Consider the following 5000-nt stretch of genomic DNA (forward strand, 5'->3'; position numbering starts at 1 on the left):
TTTGAAAAAACTCAAACTCTTTCATGCTCTCTGAAGAATCTCAGAGACTTTTAAAGGCTTTCTGAAGAAGCTCAGGGACTCTTTTTTTTAAACTAAGAAGAACTTTTGAAAAAACTCAAACTCTTTCATGCTCTCTGAAGAATCTCAGAGACTTTTAAAGGCTTTCTGAAGAAGCTCAGTGAGTCTTTTTTTTAAACTAAGAAGAACTTTTGAAAAAACTCAAACTCTTTCATGCTCTCTGAAGAATCTCAGAGACTTTTACAGGCTTTCTGAAGAAGCTCAGGGACTCTTTTTTTTAAACTAAGAAGAACTTTTGAAAAAACTCAAACTCTTTCATGCTCTCTGAAGAATCTCAGAGACTTTTAAAGGCTTTCTGAAGAAGCTCAGTGAGTCTTTTTTTTAAACTAAGAAGAACTTTTGAAAAAACTCAAACTCTTTCATGCTCTCTGAAGAATCTCAGAGACTTTTAAAGGCTTTCTGAAGAAGCTCAGGGACTCTTTTTTTTAAACTAAGAAGAACTTTTGAAAAAACTCAAACTCTTTCATGCTCTCTGAAGAATCTCAGAGACTTTTAAAGGCTTTCTGAAGAAGCTCAGTGAGTCTTTTTTTTTAGTAAGAAGAACTTTTGAAAAAACTCAAACTCTTTCATGCTCTCTGAAGAATCTCAGAGACTTTTAAAGGCTTTCTGAAGAAGCTCAGTGAGTCTTTTTTTTAAACTAAGAAGAACTTTTGAAAAAACTCAAACTCTTTCATGCTCTCTGAAGAATCTCAGAGACTTTTAAAGGCTTTCTGAAGAAGCTCAGGGACTCTTTTTTTTAAACTAAGAAGAACTTTTGAAAAAACTCAAACTCTTTCATGCTCTCTGAAGAATCTCAGAGACTTTTAAAGGCTTTCTGAAGAAGCTCAGTGAGTCTTTTTTTTAAACTAAGAAGAACTTTTGAAAAAACTCAAACTCTTTCATGCTCTCTGAAGAATCTCAGAGACTTTTAAAGGCTTTCTGAAGAAGCTCAGGGACTCTTTTTTTTAAACTAAGAAGAACTTTTGAAAAAACTCAAACTCTTTCATGCTCTCTGAAGAATCTCAGAGACTTTTAAAGGCTTTCTGAAGAAGCTCAGTGAGTCTTTTTTTTTTAGTAAGAAGAACTTTTGAAAAAACTCAAACTCTTTCATGCTCTCTGAAGAATCTCAGAGACTTTTAAAGGCTTTCTGAAGAAGCTCAGGGACTCTTTTTTTTTTTTTTTTTTTTTAAAAAGCTTACAGCACCTGGTATTCCCAGGCGGTCTCCCATCCAAGCACTAACCAGGCCCGACCCTGCTTAGCTTCCGAGATCAGACGAGATCGGGCGTGACCAAGGTGGTATGGCCGTAAGCGAAAACTGCTGCCAAAATTGGGCAATTTAAAAGGTTAGACCATTAATGAAGAAAACTAAGAATAACTTTTGAAAAAACTCAAACTCTTTCATGCTCTCTGAAGAATCTCAGAGACTTTTAAAGGCTTTCTGAAGAAGCTCAGTGAGTCTTTTTTTTAAACTAAGAAGAACTTTTGAAAAAACTCAAACTCTTTCATGCTCTCTGAAGAATCTCAGAGACTTTTAAAGGCTTTCTGAAGAAGCTCAGGGAGTCTTTTTTTTAAACTAAGAAGAACTTTTGAAAAAACTCAAACTCTTTCATGCTCTCTGAAGAATCTCAGAGACTTTTAAAGGCTTTCTGAAGAAGCTCAGTGAGTCTTTTTTTTAAGTAAGAAGAACTTTTGAAAAAACTCAAACTCTTTCATGCTCTCTGAAGAATCTCAGAGACTTTTAAAGGCTTTCTGAAGAAGCTCAGGGACTCTTTTTTTTTTTTTTTTTTTTAAAAAAGCTTACAGCACCTGGTATTCCCAGGCGGTCTCCCATCCAAGCACTAACCAGGCCCGACCCTGCTTAGCTTCCGAGATCAGACGAGATCGGGCGTGACCAAGGTGGTATGGCCGTAAGCGAAAACTGCTGCCAAAATTGGGCAATTTAAAAGGTTAGACCATTAATGAAGAAAACTAAGAATAACTTTTGAAAAAACTCAAACTCTTTCATGCTCTCTGAAGAATCTCAGAGACTTTTAAAGGCTTTCTGAAGAAGCTCAGTGAGTCTTTTTTTTAAACTAAGAAGAACTTTTGAAAAAACTCAAACTCTTTCATGCTCTCTGAAGAATCTCAGAGACTTTTAAAGGCTTTCTGAAGAAGCTCAGGGACTCTTTTTTTTAAACTAAGAAGAACTTTTGAAAAAACTCAAACTCTTTCATGCTCTCTGAAGAATCTCAGAGACTTTTAAAGGCTTTCTGAAGAAGCTCAGTGAGTCTTTTTTTTAAACTAAGAAGAACTTTTGAAAAAACTCAAACTCTTTCATGCTCTCTGAAGAATCTCAGAGACTTTTACAGGCTTTCTGAAGAAGCTCAGGGACTCTTTTTTTTAAACTAAGAAGAACTTTTGAAAAAACTCAAACTCTTTCATGCTCTCTGAAGAATCTCAGAGACTTTTAAAGGCTTTCTGAAGAAGCTCAGTGAGTCTTTTTTTTAAACTAAGAAGAACTTTTGAAAAAACTCAAACTCTTTCATGCTCTCTGAAGAATCTCAGAGACTTTTAAAGGCTTTCTGAAGAAGCTCAGGGACTCTTTTTTTTAAACTAAGAAGAACTTTTGAAAAAACTCAAACTCTTTCATGCTCTCTGAAGAATCTCAGAGACTTTTAAAGGCTTTCTGAAGAAGCTCAGTGAGTCTTTTTTTTTTAGTAAGAAGAACTTTTGAAAAAACTCAAACTCTTTCATGCTCTCTGAAGAATCTCAGAGACTTTTAAAGGCTTTCTGAAGAAGCTCAGTGAGTCTTTTTTTTAAACTAAGAAGAACTTTTGAAAAAACTCAAACTCTTTCATGCTCTCTGAAGAATCTCAGAGACTTTTAAAGGCTTTCTGAAGAAGCTCAGGGACTCTTTTTTTTAAACTAAGAAGAACTTTTGAAAAAACTCAAACTCTTTCATGCTCTCTGAAGAATCTCAGAGACTTTTAAAGGCTTTCTGAAGAAGCTCAGTGAGTCTTTTTTTTAAACTAAGAAGAACTTTTGAAAAAACTCAAACTCTTTCATGCTCTCTGAAGAATCTCAGAGACTTTTAAAGGCTTTCTGAAGAAGCTCAGGGACTCTTTTTTTTAAACTAAGAAGAACTTTTGAAAAAACTCAAACTCTTTCATGCTCTCTGAAGAATCTCAGAGACTTTTAAAGGCTTTCTGAAGAAGCTCAGTGAGTCTTTTTTTTTTAGTAAGAAGAACTTTTGAAAAAACTCAAACTCTTTCATGCTCTCTGAAGAATCTCAGAGACTTTTAAAGGCTTTCTGAAGAAGCTCAGGGACTCTTTTTTTTTTTTTTTTTTTTTAAAAAGCTTACAGCACCTGGTATTCCCAGGCGGTCTCCCATCCAAGCACTAACCAGGCCCGACCCTGCTTAGCTTCCGAGATCAGACGAGATCGGGCGTGACCAAGGTGGTATGGCCGTAAGCGAGAACTGCTGCCAAAATTGGGCAATTTAAAAGGTTAGACCATTAATGAAGAAAACTAAGAATAACTTTTGAAAAAACTCAAACTCTTTCATGCTCTCTGAAGAATCTCAGAGACTTTTAAAGGCTTTCTGAAGAAGCTCAGTGAGTCTTTTTTTTAAACTAAGAAGAACTTTTGAAAAAACTCAAACTCTTTCATGCTCTCTGAAGAATCTCAGAGACTTTTAAAGGCTTTCTGAAGAAGCTCAGGGACTCTTTTTTTTAAACTAAGAAGAACTTTTGAAAAAACTCAAACTCTTTCATGCTCTCTGAAGAATCTCAGAGACTTTTAAAGGCTTTCTGAAGAAGCTCAGTGAGTCTTTTTTTTAAACTAAGAAGAACTTTTGAAAAAACTCAAACTCTTTCATGCTCTCTGAAGAATCTCAGAGACTTTTAAAGGCTTTCTGAAGAAGCTCAGGGACTCTTTTTTTTAAACTAAGAAGAACTTTTGAAAAAACTCAAACTCTTTCATGCTCTCTGAAGAATCTCAGAGACTTTTAAAGGCTTTCTGAAGAAGCTCAGTGAGTCTTTTTTTTTAGTAAGAAGAACTTTTGAAAAAACTCAAACTCTTTCATGCTCTCTGAAGAATCTCAGAGACTTTTAAAGGCTTTCTGAAGAAGCTCAGGGACTGTTTTTTTTTTTTTTTTTTTTTAAATCAAAAAAGCTTACAGCACCTGGTATTCCCAGGCGGTCTCCCATCCAAGTACTAACCAGGCCCGAACCTGCTTAGCTTCCCAGATCAGACGAGATCGGGCATGACCAAGGTGGTATGGCCGTAAGCGAAAACTGCTGCCAAAATTGGGCAATTTAAAAGGTTAGACCATTAATGAAGAAAACTAAGAAGAACTTTTGAAAAAACTCAAACTCTTTCATGCTCTCTGAAGAATCTCAGAGACTTTTAAAGGCTTTCTGAAGAAGCTCAGTGAGTCTTTTTTTTAAACTAAGAAGAACTTTTGAAAAAACTCAAACTCTTTCATGCTCTCTGAAGAATCTCAGAGACTTTTAAAGGCTTTCTGAAGAAGCTCAGGGACTCTTTTTTTTAAACTAAGAAGAACTTTTGAAAAAACTCAAACTCTTTCATGCTCTCTGAAGAATCTCAGAGACTTTTAAAGGCTTTCTGAAGAAGCTCAGTGAGTCTTTTTTTTAAACTAAGAAGAACTTTTGAAAAAACTCAAACTCTTTCATGCTCTCTGAAGAATCTCAGAGACTTTTAAAGGCTTTCTGAAGAAGCTCAGGGACTCTTTTTTTTAAACTAAGAAGAACTTTTGAAAAAACTCAAACTCTTTCATGCTCTCTGAAGAATCTCAGAGACTTTTAAAGGCTTTCTGAAGAAGCTCAGTGAGTCTTTTTTTTAAACTAAGAAGAACTTTTGAAAAAACTCAAACTCTTTCATGCTCTCTGAAGAATCTCAGAGACTTTTACAGGCTTTCTGAAGAAGCTCAGGGACTCTTTT

At 35.2% G+C, this 5000-nt stretch overlaps 4 non-coding genes across 4 annotated transcripts; all 4 read right to left on the reverse strand.

The window, feature by feature from the left end:
* Positions 1-1249: 1249 nt before the first annotated feature.
* Positions 1250-1368, reverse strand: LOC143734373 (5S ribosomal RNA). The gene has a single exon (XR_013202272.1). It is a non-coding gene; the product is annotated as a 5S ribosomal RNA (ribosomal RNA).
* A 484-nt stretch (positions 1369-1852) lies between these two features.
* On the reverse strand, positions 1853-1971 carry LOC143734374 (5S ribosomal RNA). The gene has a single exon (XR_013202273.1). It is a non-coding gene; the product is annotated as a 5S ribosomal RNA (ribosomal RNA).
* Positions 1972-3392: 1421 nt separating this feature from the next.
* On the reverse strand, positions 3393-3511 carry LOC143734375 (5S ribosomal RNA). The gene has a single exon (XR_013202274.1). It is a non-coding gene; the product is annotated as a 5S ribosomal RNA (ribosomal RNA).
* Positions 3512-4209: 698 nt separating this feature from the next.
* Positions 4210-4328, reverse strand: LOC143734786 (5S ribosomal RNA). Its single transcript, XR_013202679.1, has one exon. It is a non-coding gene; the product is annotated as a 5S ribosomal RNA (ribosomal RNA).
* Between the last annotated feature and the right edge of the window lie 672 nt (positions 4329-5000).

Source organism: Siphateles boraxobius, unplaced genomic scaffold, assembly GCF_051911475.1.
Source record: "Siphateles boraxobius isolate OS27281-9 unplaced genomic scaffold, OSU_SipBor_1 99, whole genome shotgun sequence".
NCBI lineage: Eukaryota > Metazoa > Chordata > Actinopteri > Cypriniformes > Leuciscidae > Siphateles > Siphateles boraxobius.